We start from the raw sequence: 15,251 nt of genomic DNA, 5'->3' as shown, positions 1-15,251 counted from the left end.
AACATAACTTTTAAAAACACCAGTATAAGCTCATGAGGCCACGATGGTAAAAAACTACATTTCCGCAAAATGACGTCACTTCCGGTTTCGGGCAGGTCATGCGGTCATGTGATAGTTCGCGCTGATGGACGTAGGAAGTGTTACAAACAGCTGCTCGCATCGGCAAAGCGTGTTTCTGGAATATTATGTTTTTGTTGCTACAAGCGCTTTTTATGCAGTTTTTGCAAAGCTATATGTGGAAGAAAACTGTGACCGAGGACAAGCTGATGGCATAAGATGTAAGTACAATTCCTCCGGTTTCATATGCAAAAAAAATTATTGCGCTAGCTCACGTGGTTGCAGTGCTACCGGGATTTTAAAATAGTTACGCAAAATGGAGCGTGTCCGCTCCTACCGGTTCTAAAGGGTTAATTGGGACACAGCCACGGACTTTACACAGAGACCTGACTGAACTGGAACAGAGGGAGCATGGGAACCAAACCTAGGAACTAGAAATCATAGCAAAAGACATAACCAGAATAACCTAAAGCATAAGATAATAATAATTAACACAAAACACTGGGTCACATGACCCAGGACCATGAAACTTATAGCACTAGAATTAAAAAATAAGGGAAGGATTCTGGATCAGCATCATGAGGAAAACTTGTGGCCGTAGTATATACAGTATTCTGGAGAAGGTATAAAATGTCACCGTATGTGTGTGTGTGTTTTATGCGTATGGATTTTTTAAATTATTACTCATCATATATTACTGTCTATTAAAGTCCTGTAGTAATTTGTCCATCAGCCTTTGGAAGGTGGCCGGTGCCCCATGTAGGCCAAATGGCATCACCGTGAACTGGAACAGGCCGGAAGGTGTCCTGAAGGCGGTGTACGGTCGAGAAGACTCCTCCAGTGGCACTTGCCAGTAACCTTTGCAAAGATCCAAGGTGGTGATGTACCTGGCCGCTCCGATCTTCTCCAGCAAATCCTCGGTTCGAGGCATGGGGTAGGCATCAAACTCTGAAATGGAATTAAGCTTCCGGAAATCAATGCAGATGCGTAGGGAGCCATCTTTGAAGATGATGACCACCGGGCTACACCACTCTGAGCAGGACGGCTCTATCACCCCAAGCTCCAGCATCTTCTCCACCTCCTGTCGCAGTTTATCCACTAGGTGTTGTGGAACCCAGTATGGACGTTGGCGGATGGGATGTCCATCCTTTAGGCGTATCACATGTTCGACAAGGGTGGTCCTGCCGGGGTTAACTGAACACAGAGATGGAGTCTCCCAAAGGACTTGGAATAGCTCAGCAGCCTGCTGTGGGGTAAGATGAGTCAGCATCGGAGACAACGGATCGGCTCCCTGCTCGGGTTCTGTCTTCCCTTCTCTTGGCACTTCTCTTGCCATCAGAGCTTTCGCAGGGGCCTGGTGGGCACGCTCTTCCCATTCTTTCAGGAGATTCACATGGTAAGTCTGCTTCGGTTTCCTCTTTTCAGGATGATGAATCTCATAGGTCACTGGCCCCATTCTGCGAAGAACTGTGTATGGCCCTTGCCATTTCGCCAGAAGTTTACTGTTGGCTGACGGGAGAAGTAACCGATCTCTCATTTCCAGCACAAATTGCACCACTCCTTTATCATTTGGAGCAGAAGCAGGAGACTCCCAACCCTTCCGGAGGAGATCCAATGGCCCCTGCACATCCCAACCATAGAGTAGCTCGAATGGTGAGAAACCAGTGGAAGCCTGGGGAACGTCTCTGTACGCAAACAGCAGGAAGGGTAGCCACTGGTCCCAGTCTTTCCCAGTGTCTGACACAAACTTCTGCAGCATCCTCTTCAGACTTTGGTCTGTCTGTGTATGGTAGGGTGACGTCCTGATGGCAGAGATGTCTAGCTGGTTGTGGAAGAGCTGCATCAACCTAGAGGTAAAGTTAGTCCCTTGGTCGGTCAAAATCTCATCTGGTATCCCCACCCGGGAGAACAGCTGTACCAGTGCACGCAGAACATTGGGTGCCATGAGCGCACGCAGGGGGAACGCTTCTGGGAAACGAGTCGCATAATCACACACCACCAAAATGTACTGATGACCCCGACTACTTTTTACCAGAGGACCCACAATGTCCATAGCTATCCTACGGAAGGGGGTGGAGATGACCGGAAGTGGCTGTGGCAGGGCCCTGTCTGACTTGCGAGCTGGACAAGTTTTCTGGCAGGTAGGGCATGTACGGCAATATTTTTTGTATGTCTGTGTACATTGATGGCCAAAAGAAACGTGAGCTAACTCACATAGAGGTTTTTTGGCGACCCAGATGACCTGCCCAGGGGAGGGTATGTGCTAATTGCATAATGAGGGGTCTACAACTAGAAGGTATCACAAGCCGTTGGTGGTCACCGTCAACTGCATACAACACATTTTTGTTAACAATGAACTTCTCTTTCCCTCCCCATTTCCCAGTTCCCCCTTCGGTCACATTAGCAAAGAAAACTTTCAACGTTTCATCCTCCCTTTGCAACAAAGTGATATTTTCTGGTACATCCCATTTCATGCTCTTAGTGTCCGGCCCCTTTGACCATAGCTGCTTCTCAATGCGGCGTTGGCGGCGGGATTTTCTTGGCCCATTAGTGCCACCCTCGCACAGACTACTGTCAAAGTCTGGCAAGGGTTGGCATCCAGCCTTCATTTGGGCTCTAGTGACCACTGGGCCAGACACGTTTAATTTAGCATTCCCCTTATCCCCCACATCAGTCTCTGTCCACTGTTCTTCTTTTTCTTGCAGCAAGTCCATGAGTACAGGCAAGTGCATCCCCAGAATAACCTCTACAGGCAAGTTCTGTACCACCCCAACTGACAACAGGTATGGCTGTTCATTAATAGTCACTGTTACCTCCACTTTTGGGTATGGATGTTTATCACCATGCACACATAAAACTTCTTCCTGTCTGCTATAGTCCACACTGTTCACTGGTACCAAACTATGCTTAATTAAAGACATAAAACTACCAGTGTCCAGCAAAGCAGTAGCCTGCAGACCATTGACCTTTACTTTTTTATAGCGTTGCACATCCACTGGCTGGACCCTTGTGGGCTCCATCTCCAGCCAGGGTGCATAGCAGGCACCAGTGACTTTAGCCTTCCGGATAGGGCATACCGAGGCTTTATGACCTGGCTGCTGGCAATAATAACAAAGAAAGTCCTTACCCGCTCCTCGTAAGTTTGATGCCTTGGGGTTTTCTGGTGGCTCTGGGTTGCTCTCCCTTTTCAGAAGACCCGATGATGGGAGTGGTGGTTGCTGTGGCGTCCCAGATGAGCGTGCAGGTGGTGCTCCTTTACGCACATTGAAGTACTGTGACACCAGCTTAGCAGCGGTCAGTCCATCTGCTGGCTCATGCTCCCTCACCCAGGTCCTCACCTCCCCTGGAAGTACCCGGATTAACTGCTCCAAGATGATAGCTTCTCCCATCTCTTCTTTAGTATGCTGCTCTGGTCGGATCCAGCGCCGATAGAGGCCCTTCAGGCGATAATAGGTCTCAGTGGGGCTCTCACCAGGTGGAACTGTATTGGACCGGAAACTCTGCCGATACGTCTCAGGGGAAATGTCAAATTTGGTTAGCAACGCCGCTTTTAAATCTTCATAACGATGGGCTCTTTCTTCATCCATTGCAGGGTAGGCCTCCAACACCTTCCCCAATAGCAGTGGAACCAGACGACAGGCCCATTCACTCTCTGGCCATCTCCAGGTTTTGACAACTCGCTCAAAACGCAACAAATAGTTCTCAATGTCTTCCCCCATCTGATAGGGTGGAATTTTTGGCCCAGCAGATCGCATCCACTCTGAGACTGACTGGTCGAGGCTGTTGGTCACTGCTTGTGACTGACGAGAGGGAACCTCCTCTGGGGGATCCCGGTATCCTCTTTGACGTGCAGGTGTAGGCAGTACCATTCTGGGGCTGCTTGCTGTTGCGGTGCTTGGCGTGGCCATTGCTGCTGTGGTGCTTGCTCCGGCTGGTGCTTGGGCTGGACTTTGCTGACCAGCAAAATCTGAATGCAGCTGAGCGTTGGGAGGGCAAACAGTCCTCAGCCCCCTGAGTTCTGCCAAAAAAACCTCCTCTCGCCTTTGCTGTCCCGCCAGGAAGTCCCACATCATCGCAATCAGCTCTCCATTTGGGTCACGTGCTGAGGTCAAAGCTGTAGGCAATTCTGGACCAATCCTGCCGGAAACCTCCTCCTCCTCCTCTGCTGAAGAAGACGACGCCGGCACTGTGTCCCATGCCAGCTCCTCTGCTGTCTTCTCCACTGGAAGCTCATGCTGCTGGGACCGCAGCCCTGTGCGCTTAACTGGGAGGCGCGTTTTCCTCTTCCGACTAGCAATCCCACTTCTGACACCATATGTCACGGGGTCCTCTCCTAAACTTCTCCCGAACAAATGCAGGCGTAGTCAGGAAGCATTCAGTGTGGATAATTTATTCTGCCGGCCTCCCAGGTGCACAAAAGATTATTTACAAAGCAAATAGGAAACTAACTTAAGTCAACACAAAACAAACATCTATATACAAAACACAGTCTGCATGTTACCCTCTCTGTAACATCTCACTGAAAGAACCCAGGTAGGCCCTGACAGCCTTCTTTTATACCCCATGGCCCCTCCCACTAGGCATAATAGTCATCTCTTTATTATTTCTTTTACCAAACAATCTTTCCCCCATCAGCTTATTTCCAGCTGTATTCCTACAATACATATATGTATATACAGACATTTATGGCCACTTCCAGGCAGCCTACAGTGTTTCACAATAACAAAAAAACAAACAAACAAAAAAAATAATGCAGTTCGCGTGACCTTTCAAGCGCACGCGAACCCACTATTTGAACCCCAGAACACCATACCATCGGCTTGCATAACCCCCGTACAATCGGCGATCACAGCGAGTCTCCGCGACCGGCTTTATTAAAGGTAAGTGGGAAAATATGTTGGCCACCTTCTGCGCTGCTCAAAATATACCTCTCACCCCTTTTGTTTATCTGCCCGGTCGACGAAAAGACGCGCAGTAATTGTAGAAACTAATGGTGGTGGTGCATGTATGCGCCCAGATCAGCTGTCTGCGGCCCGGGACGGTGTAACTCCGTCACAACAGGTAACAATAACGCCTGTACCAGTTGTTGTATAGCAGAGGTGCTCAAGTATAAAAACAATAATAAACACAATGCTTTGGTTCTATAACATTTTTCTATCATTACTTTATTTTGGATTAGGTGCATGAGCTTTTAAGTATGGATAATTAAATAATAGATTAATGAAACACCAGAGTGTGCCCTGTTCTGAGATGTACAGCAAGTGGAGAGTGACAGATGAGATGAGGAGATGGAAGAGTGACTCACAGGCAGAGCCGAGTTCATTTCCCACAGTTTTGTTGTTTAATGCTTCTGAGCGCTGTCACCAATCTTTGCATTTTATTATCATCTCATAACACTTCTTTAATCAGCTACCATCTCTGCTGTGGACTTTTTACTGTCTACAGTCTCAAAGCAACACAGACCTCCATCACTATCTGCAGCAGGAGCAGCAGCAACCCCTCAACAGCAACAGTGTTGTTGTTATTCAGCCTGGTTCCATGTGCCCCTTTTGAACTTTGAGCACCCGTCCCTTCCAGCATCTCTGCACGGCCCTGCTCAGAATCATTCATCTGTTTTAGGTTGACATTTTATATGTTTTGTAGAATAACAGGACAAACTGTGAGACTAGAAAGACCTGAGTTTCATGCTCTGTTTTGTGACGTAGTGTGCAATGCTCAGCAGTATTATCATTTTAACTGGTTCTGTGCGCGATCTGAAGACACTAAGTGTTTGTGAGAGAACATAAAACTGTTTTGATGCATTTGTGAGGTTTTACCTGATGAGTTTTAAGTTTTGTGATTGTAGCTTGAAAATTAAATTTAATGTTTAGAGTTATGAGAAAGAAGGTGGAAGCCTTAAAGTGATGTATCTTAACAGTTGTAAAATGTAAATGACCAAATTGGATTATTGGAATATAGTTTTATTGTGTTTCGTTGTTTTTTATGTAAAAATTATAATATTAATATGTTATGAAATTATGATTTAAAGAATTCATATTGTTGAGATTGTTTGTTTCAGAGTCAGAGAGCCGTGTCTCTCTACAGTCTGAGGTTTTTGTACGGCGCCTCAATGAGTTTGTATCACTGTGGTACACGTTCGGTGGAGGAACCAGACTGCAAGTTGGAAGTAAGTCAAACTTAAACCTCATTTACTTTAGCAAATTTCTTTCTTTTGATTATCTTAACTTTTCTGTTCAATGCACCTAAAAAAACCTCAGGAAAATAGTTTTTAGATAAATTTTCATGAAGAAACAAAGTTAGCTTCAGAATAAATGTTAAAATGAATATTAAACACAATATAAAACATCAGAGTGGACTTGAGGATATTTTACATATACATACATCTGGTTAAGTCTCGAGAGCTTTTAGTTTTAATCCAGTCTGACAGAGTCAGAGAGCCGTGTCTCTCTACAGTCAGAGGTTTTTGTACGGCGCCTCAATGAGTTTGTATCACTGTGGTGGACTTTTGGTGGAGGAACCAGACTGGATGTTGGAAGTAAGTCAGACTTGGAGCTTTTTTTTTTAATGTAATTTTCTTTTCTTTTCTTTAATTTCATTTAATATGAAAGGTTAGGAAACTTTTTGTGTAACTGAATAATTATTTTATTCATAAATTTTGTCCTAAGAAACAAAGTCAGCTTTGGAAATGAATATTCAGACACTCAGGACAATTTCCACTGAAAAAAGTTAAACTGCACAGAGTGAAGATAAAGATCTCTGGTGTTCTTATTGTATCATATCATTTAAAATAATGTAAGCAATAAAAAAACCACATTAGGTAAGTAGTGGTATTGAGTTTCTTATCCAGAACAAGCTGTTTATTATGAAGAACTGATGATGTGGAAGCTTAACATCTTTTAAAAGTGTTGACACATCTTTGTTTTGTTTTGTTCTTTTATTTCCAGTGTAGTTTGAACATATTTCAGCTCAAACTGTGTGATGATTCTCTCTGTGCTGATATGCATGAGAGGTTTCTTAAAGGGAAGTGAAACAATGTGTGAGTGAATGACTGGTGGAGCAGAAAAAACACCTGACAGAAACTTCTTAACGGAGAAAATCAAATTGTGGTTCCTGTCCTCTAAGCTGATTGGTGTTTCCTAGGTGATGCCCACCCCGCCCTGAAGGTGCTGGGTCCCTCCAGTGAGGAACTGAAACAGGGGGAGGCCACGCTCATGTGTGTGGCCAACAAGGGCTTCCCCTCAGACTGGAGTCTGTCCTGGAAGGTGGATGGCAGTGGCAGCATCAGCTGGGAGGAGAGCAGGAGCCCCGTGGTGCAGGAGAACGACGGCCTCTACAGCTGGAGCAGCACCCTGAGGCTCCCTGCAGACCACTGGATGAAGGTGGGCTCTGTGACCTGTGAGGCCACGAGGGGCTCCCACACTCTGGTCTCAGAGCCACTGATGAGAGACCAGTGTCCCCAGTCCTGACCTGACTAACTGTGACTTTCATGCTGGTCTTACTTTCACACTGCTTTTTTTTTTTTTTTCCAATTTCTTCTCTCATTTCTCATTGCTTTGTTTAAAGTTTAAAGTTTGTTTAAAGTTTTAAAGAATAAAAAAATATCTATATTAAATAAGGACCAAGTCTTTGTCTTACTTTTGTGGTGATGTGAATTTTAAACTCTAAATAATGATTTCCAGGGTTCTAATTGGAAGCCAGTGTGCTATCTGTAGTCAATATGAGTCAGTAGAATTAAGTCACTTTGAATACATGAAGTAAAGCAAAGTTTATGTTAAAGAGTAAGTGCGAAGGGGAATTGAGAGACACTGCCATTACTAAGCAGGATATTAAAGACATTACATATATGCAAATTCATTGCATGCTGTGTAATGAAATGTTTCAGCATGTTGCAGGTTGTTGTATAAAACACTGACTGCACAGGTGGAGCAGAAAAGCGCTGTATAAGAATGAGTCTATTCTCGTGATCAGTGTTGGGGCAGGTATTTTAAGAAGTCATTTAATATACAGAGTTTTTTTGTTAAAAGTATTCAGTACGTTATTTTGGTGTTTTTGTTTCTGTAAAATCACCTGAAACACAACATGTCATAACTGTCATTGAACAATATGAACTTGTAGGCTACAGTCTCTCACACCAACATAAATCCCTATCCTAACGACGACACACATATTTTCTTTCTCTTGGCATTTAGGTATATGAATACCTGTCAAGGGTCCTTGACATACAGGTCTCCGACTCGGAGGACAAAAATTAATGTCCTGTGTCTTAGGAGGGCAGGATTGCTTTGCTTTTTCATTATACGATGCGTCGCAATATTGGTTTTGCCTAACAACCTGTTTTTGACTCCTAAATTGTCATTAATGCAACCGCTCTACATAACAGTCAGTGTAACTGATTAGAAATCTTTTATTCATGAACCTACACATTACGGTTTATTTACTAGTTGTATGTATTTTAACAGAGCAAGAGGTGGACCACACGTTTGAAGAGCTGCTGGTCTTTATAACTGGGGCTGACTTACTTCCACCACTGGGGTCCTGCAACATAGACTTTTATGATCAGGAGTCGGGGATGCGGCGCATCCCATACTCATCGATGTGCAGCTTAGATTTTTTTTCTTACAGAAATATGATTTTTGATAATGATCGATATTTAGAAATTGAGATTTATTTGAGCTGGTATGAAGCAGAGGTCAAAGGTCATAAATGATTTGTTAAAAATAAATGATATATTTCCAACTTTTCTTTCCTTTAGCAACAATGACATTTTCACTGTGTGTGTGTGTGTGTGTGTGTGTGTGTGTGTGTGTGTGTGTGTGTGTGTGTGTGTGTGTGTGTGTCCTCAGTGAACTGTATCAGTCTCTGCAGTATCTTCCAGCTGCAGCAGTCACTTCAGTTTCTGTTCAGTCTGACTGAGGGAGGTTTTTGTACGACTGTTTTTCACTGTGTGAACACAGCTTGACTGTTGATAACATGAGCACTCTGACAGTAATAAACTGCTGCATCTTCAGCCTGGACTCCACTGATGGTCAGAGTGAAGTCAGAGTTTGATCCACTGCCTGTAAAACGATCTGGAATCCCTGAATATCGATTGCTAGTGTAGTAAATGAGCAGTTTAGGAACTCCTCCATCTTTCTGTTGGTACCAGGCCAAATGGTTGTTGCCATGAACATTCTGACTGGTCCGACACTTGATGCTCACAGATCCTCCCACAGCAGAGCTCACTGCTCCAGGCTGAGTCACTGTGATCTGTCCTCTGGACTCTGAGGACACAGAGACAAAAACATAAAGCAGCTTCATGGTTTTGTGGGCTTCATTTCAGAGGGACAGATGTTGATAGAGGAGAGGAGTTTGATTCTCTGGACTTTACCTGTGAAGCAGCAGCAGAGGAGAGTCCAGATGAGGACGCAGATCAAAGTCATGTTTTTGATGAGGAGGATTTCTGTGGCTTCTGTTGTGATGAAGGACAGCTGTCAGTCATCCAGTGTTCAACTCTCAGGACTATAAACTCTCCCAGAGCACTGGAGCATGGTGCTGCTGATGCAAAGTGCCTCTATGGAAATCATCTGACTGAATACAACAGCTACTTGGCTGAAATAGTTGATGCTGTTTATCAGTTAATCAGTTTTTCACAATGTTCACTGTAATTTTTTTCAAAAGAACGATTTTCTTGGAAAGGAGATTTCCTCACCCCAGTCCAAGTGTTGGCCAATCAGGACTGTGCAGGGTGCCAGTTTAGCTCAGTGGGTCATGGGAGGGGGCAGCAGCCTGGATTTGAGTATAACCTGTGGCCCTTTTATGAACATAGTTTCTGAGAATCTTCAACCTGAAAGAAGTTAGAAAATGACCTGTCAACAAATTAAAGTGCTGTTCACGTTTAAAAAATAGGCCAGAATAAATAGAAAAGTCAATGTTTTTCAAACTACACCTGTGCATGCAAACATGGCCTCAAAAGTGAAAGACATTTCAAACAAATTTTAAAAAAAAGGAACAATTTGTAAAAGTTATTTTAGAGTTTTGAAAAACTCACTCAGCACAAAAAACCTTGCAGTGATTCACATTGATGCATGATGTTGACCACAGGGTGGAAAAGTTAAACATGACCACAGCGCAGATATCACTTGTTAAAATGTTTTGTAGAATAACAGGACAACCTGTGAGACTGGAAAGACTCGACTGTCATGTCCTGAACATGTTATTTTCTGTTTTGTGATGTAGTGTGTAATGCTCAGCAGTATTAACATTTTAACTGGTTCTGTGCATGATGTAAAGCAGTCTTTCTCAAACTGTGGTTCACATACCACAAGTGGTACTTGGCCTCTCTCTGGTGGTACGCGAGAAATCTCCATATTTTTTTAAGATTAAATAATATACCATTGTGGAGGTATGCAAAGATGACACGAGCGTTCCCGAGGCTCTTCTGGGAGCTGGAGTCAACCAGAAAACGTCTCCCCGAGTATGAGTCCTCCATGAAGTGCAGCCTTTCCTTGTCGCCAGCGGTCACAGCCGCTACAGGCAGCCCAGGGAAATGGCGGGCTCATTTCTGCGGCACAGCGCTGTCACGCTGATGGTAAAAACACAACCCTTTTCCATGACACCGCGATCCCAGCCACTATCGATGAGTTGGAGGCCCCCGGGAGAATCGGTGGGGGCGTGGGAGAGTCGGGAATTATCGTCTGGATGCCAAAGCTCCTGGTAGCCAGGAGAATGTGATCCACTTCTTCTGCAAGTGACTGGTAATCCTTCGCACCCAGCAGCGGGGAGTTGTCAAGGCCAACTCAAGGAAGACGTGAGTGAAGAGGAATCCGCCGTCATCCGTTCCTAGCAAGGACAGCGTGCTCTCCATGAGTTCGAGAGCGGTACCATCACCCAGGCCAGAGAGAGAGAGAGGAGTTTCTCAGCCCGCTCTGCATCGGAGGGGGAGTAGTGCTGCAGCAGCAGCACCTTCAGAGCGGTGTATTTCCCTTTGATAGGGGGGGATCTCGGAGGAGGGTCATCACAAAACAGTAGGCAAAACTGATGTGAATACAGTGCTTTATCTACAGTGCCTAGTTTAATTACAATGCAGGAACTATAAAGGCTACGAACTGTGAACTATGAAACATGAAACTCAGACAGTGTGCTATGACTAGATGCAAGAGTTTAAGTACAGATCCTGGGGAGGGAAAAAGGGGCGGCGGCCTGGGTGGAGTTACACAGTCACTATAATGAGAAGAGACAGCCAGTCAGTGGCAGTCTAGTGAATCACAGCCATTTGATTAAACTATGATGGTTATGGCTTATGCATTGCAGGGGCAGGCATCGCACAAGGAGGGTGTCCAGGGGGTCCGGGTGAGGAGTGGTGGGGAGAGAGTCCGGAATATACTTGGAGCAACGGCCCTGGCAGGGAGGCAGATGAAGGGCCACGATGAAGGGAGTTCAACCTGATAGCAGAAACCCAGTGTCCAGACAGAGATGCATCTCTCCTGTTTGTAAAGCATGACAGCCAGGCAGGTACTAAGACAGGGAGAAAACACTGAGTAGAAATGCAGATGTTAGGGAAAGTCTCAAGAGCTTTGCGGCCTAGAACTAACGTGGGTTAGCTGAAGATCTGGCAGAGGTCTGTTGTGAGTGCTGGTCTTAAATGCTGGTGACTTGCAGTCAGGTTTGAAGGCTGATGGGAGTCTCCGCCGGAAGGTGGAGCCCAGTAGAGTGGAAAAACCCCGCACTCACCCGGACCATGACAGTTAAAACGTAAGATAAGATAAGATAAGATAAGATAAGATAAGATAAGATAAGATAAGATACCTTTATTAGTCCCACAAGGGGAAATTTCATGTTAAGGCTGCTGACGTATTGCACGCAATGGCAGCGCCATCTTACCCTCCAACCATACATACATTACCCAAAAACATCACATGGGGAAGACAGGTCAGAGAGGTATAACATGGAAAATGCACCACATGAGGAAAGATAAGGAGAAAAAAATAACTCCCCCCAGACTGAGCTCCAACAGGGAGATCAGTTTGAGAACAGAAAAAAACACCTCTGCACATGAAAAAACTCTTAATACACCAAAGAAACACAAGAAACAGGGGAGGGTAAAGGGTGAGAGACAGCTAGTGTAGACAGTACATCCGGGCCTGTGTGCGCTGGTCTCCTTGATCCACCGTCAGCATCAGAGGGGAATAAGCGTCAAAGGCGTTTGGAGGGGGGATGAGTGTACATCTGCATGTGTATATATGTCTGTGTCTGTATGTGTGTGTGTCCAGAGTTCAGCTGAGACAGTGTCCTTCGCCCTGCCAGGCTAAGTAAACAGTCTTCCAGCCAACCCAGGTGGCCTTGCATGGAATGGGAAGAACAGACTAAACACAGTCGTTATCAGGGAGTTGTTGTTCAGCTCCAGCCTTGAGACCACAGCTGGCACAGAAGGGGTAGCCACATGAAGTGATGGTGGTTTTTACTTTAGTGCGAACAGCTCATATGAATTTCAAAGCTGCTCTAACAGTCCAACACTGGTCTCTCAATCTCCCGTTGGAGAGCCGTAAGCTTCTCCAAGATCTTATCCATGCTGCACTCAATGAGCCCATTTTGAGAAACTCACGCCTCGTCCCATCGTTTCAATCCCAGCGGGCAGCCTTGTGGGGGTTTGAACAGCCGGTTCCGCTTTCTTAATTCTTCGATAAGTCAGGGCCAAGCCAGCTCCGATCAGCCAGAACCCTGTTATCATGGTTCCGAATAGGTAGATATCTTCAGCACTCAGGCTCACCCAAGCCCAGAATAGTTTGGATCCAGAAGCAGGGTTCATATGTCATCACTTGGTGTTCGCTCGCTCTGCGGTAGAGTATCACTTCCTGTTCCTGCTCAAACACAGTGGTGTTTCTGAGTAGCTTATTTGCTTAGCAATTTAATTAACAACTTTTAAATACATTCTTTTTCATAGTATAATCTTCACGTGCTTCATCCGAAGCACACTTTCTGTGTACTCACTACCTAATTTATAGCCAAACTATTCACTCACTGTCTCTGTACTGTTTCACTAGCCTAGCTTAGCTTAGCTCGTAGCCGACTCGTTAGCACCATGGCTACTTCACCTGTCCCTCCTGCACTTTCTTGCTCATTGTGTCAGATGTTTAGTTACTCCTCGGCCTCCTTTAGCAGTAATGATATCTGTAACAAATGTAGCATATTTGCAGCGCTGGAGGCCAGGATTACTGAATTGGAGACTCGGTTTCGCACCCTTCATTCACCCATAGCTAGCCAGGCCCCTGTAGCTGGTGCAGCCGAAGATAGCGTAGGCCCCGCTAGCTGTTCCCTGGCAGACCCCAAGCAGCTGGGGAAAGAGGGCGGCTGGGTCACGGTGAGGAGGAAGCATAGTCCTAAACAGAAGCCCCAGGTACACCACCAACCCGTTCATGTGTCTAACCGTTTTTCCCCACTCGGCGACACACCCGCCGGGGGTCAAACTCTGGTAATTGGTGATTCTGTTCTCAGACATGTGAAGCTAGAGACACCGGCAACCATAGTCAATTGTCTTCCAGGGGCCAGAGCAGGCGACATTGAAGGAAATTTAAAACTGCTGGCTAAGGGTAAACGTAAATTCAGTAAGATCATAATTCACGTCGGCAGTAATGACACCCGGTTACGCCAATCGGATGTCACTAAAATCAATATTGAATCGGTGTGCAGCTTTGCCAAAACAATGTCGGACTCTGTAGTTTTCTCTGGTCCCCTCCCCAATCAGACCAGGAGTGACATGTTTAGCCGCATGTTCTCCTTAAATTGCTGGCTGTCTGAGTGGTGTCCCAGAAACGATGTGGGCTTCATAGATAATTGGCCAACCTTCTGGAGGAAACCTGGTCTTGTTAGGAGAGACGGCATCCATCCCACTTTGGATGGAGCAGCTCTCATTTCTAGAAATATGGACAAATTTATTAAACCCCCCAAAATATGACTATCCAGAGTTGGGACCAGGAAGCAGAGTTGCAGTTTTACACGCCTCTCTGCAGCTTCTCTCCTCCTGCTACCCCCCCAAAAACCCATCTCCATAGAGACTGTGTCAACTCCCAAACAGACAAAAAACAAACTAAAAACCAGCAACAAACAACTTATATTGAATTCAAAATCCTGCCCCTCACATACAAGGTCTTAAATAATCAGGCCCCATCTTATCTTAATGACCTTGTAGTACCATATCACCCTATTAGAGCACTTCGCTCTCGCTCTGCAGGCCTACTTGTTGTTCCTAGAGTATTTAAAAGTAGAATGGGAGGCAGAGCCTTCAGTTTTCAGGCCCCTCTTCTGTGGAACCAGCTTCCAGTTTGGATTCAGGAGACAGACACTATCTCTACTTTCAAGATTAGGCTTCAAACTTTCCTTTTTGCTAAAGCATATAGTTAGGGCTGGACCAGGTGACCCTGAATCCTCCCTTAGTTATGCTGCAATAGACATAGGCTGCCGGGGGATTCCCATGATGCATTGAGTTTTTCCTTTCCAGTCACTTTTCTCACTCACTATGTGTTAACAGACCTCTCTGCATTGAATCATATCTGTTATTAACCTCTGTCTCTCTTCCACAGCATGTCTTTATCCTGTCTTCCTTCTCTCACCTCAACCGGTCACAGCAGATGGCCCCGCCCCTCCCTGAGCCTGGTTCTGCCGGAGGTTTCTTCCTGTTAAAAGGGAGTTTTTCCTTCCCACTGTTGCCAAAGTGCTTGCTCATAGGGGGTCATATGATTGTTGGGTTTTTCTCTGTATCTATGAAGCGCCTTGAGGCGACTTATGTTGTTATTTGGCGCTATATAAATAAAATTGAATTGAATCACTTAAAGATTGGATATCCCACCTGCTGTGAATGTTTTATTGCAGTACAGTTGTTGTTATTATCATTTGTCACATCCTGTTTGTGACAGATATAAGAAATAAAATTGTCTCGTGTAAACTGTGTGGTGCTACAGTGGCTTTTCCACATTTTGTCACATTACAGCCACAAACATAAATCAATTTTATTGGACTTCCAGGTGAAAGACCAACACAAAGTGGTGCACACGTGAGAAGTGGAACGAAAATCATACATGATTCCAAACATTTTTTACAAATAAATAACTGCAAAGTGGGGTGTGCGTAATTATTCAGCCCCCTTTGGTCTGAGTGCAGTCAGTTGCACATAGACGTTGCCTGATGAGTGCTAATGACTAAATAGATGCACCTGTGTGTAA

General features: G+C 45.2%; 1 pseudogene across 1 annotated transcript; it reads left to right on the top strand.

Moving 5' to 3' along the window:
* Positions 1-5,060: 5,060 nt before the first annotated feature.
* On the top strand, positions 5,061-7,675 carry LOC146682413 (Ig kappa-b4 chain C region pseudogene; annotated as a pseudogene). The gene is made up of 3 exons (XR_014917735.1): positions 5,061-5,118; positions 6,485-6,592; positions 7,198-7,675. The product of XR_014917735.1 is annotated as an Ig kappa-b4 chain C region pseudogene (transcript).
* The last annotated feature ends 7,576 nt before the right edge of the window (positions 7,676-15,251 follow it).

The sequence above is a fragment of the Copadichromis virginalis genome, linkage group LG22 (assembly GCF_057382275.1).
Source record: "Copadichromis virginalis isolate Kocher_CV1m ecotype Utaka linkage group LG22, C_Virginalis_male_GT1.1, whole genome shotgun sequence".
Classification (NCBI taxonomy): domain Eukaryota; kingdom Metazoa; phylum Chordata; class Actinopteri; order Cichliformes; family Cichlidae; genus Copadichromis; species Copadichromis virginalis.
The sequence above is the reverse complement of the archived record's forward strand: the minus strand, read 5'-3'. Positions and strand labels throughout refer to the sequence as shown.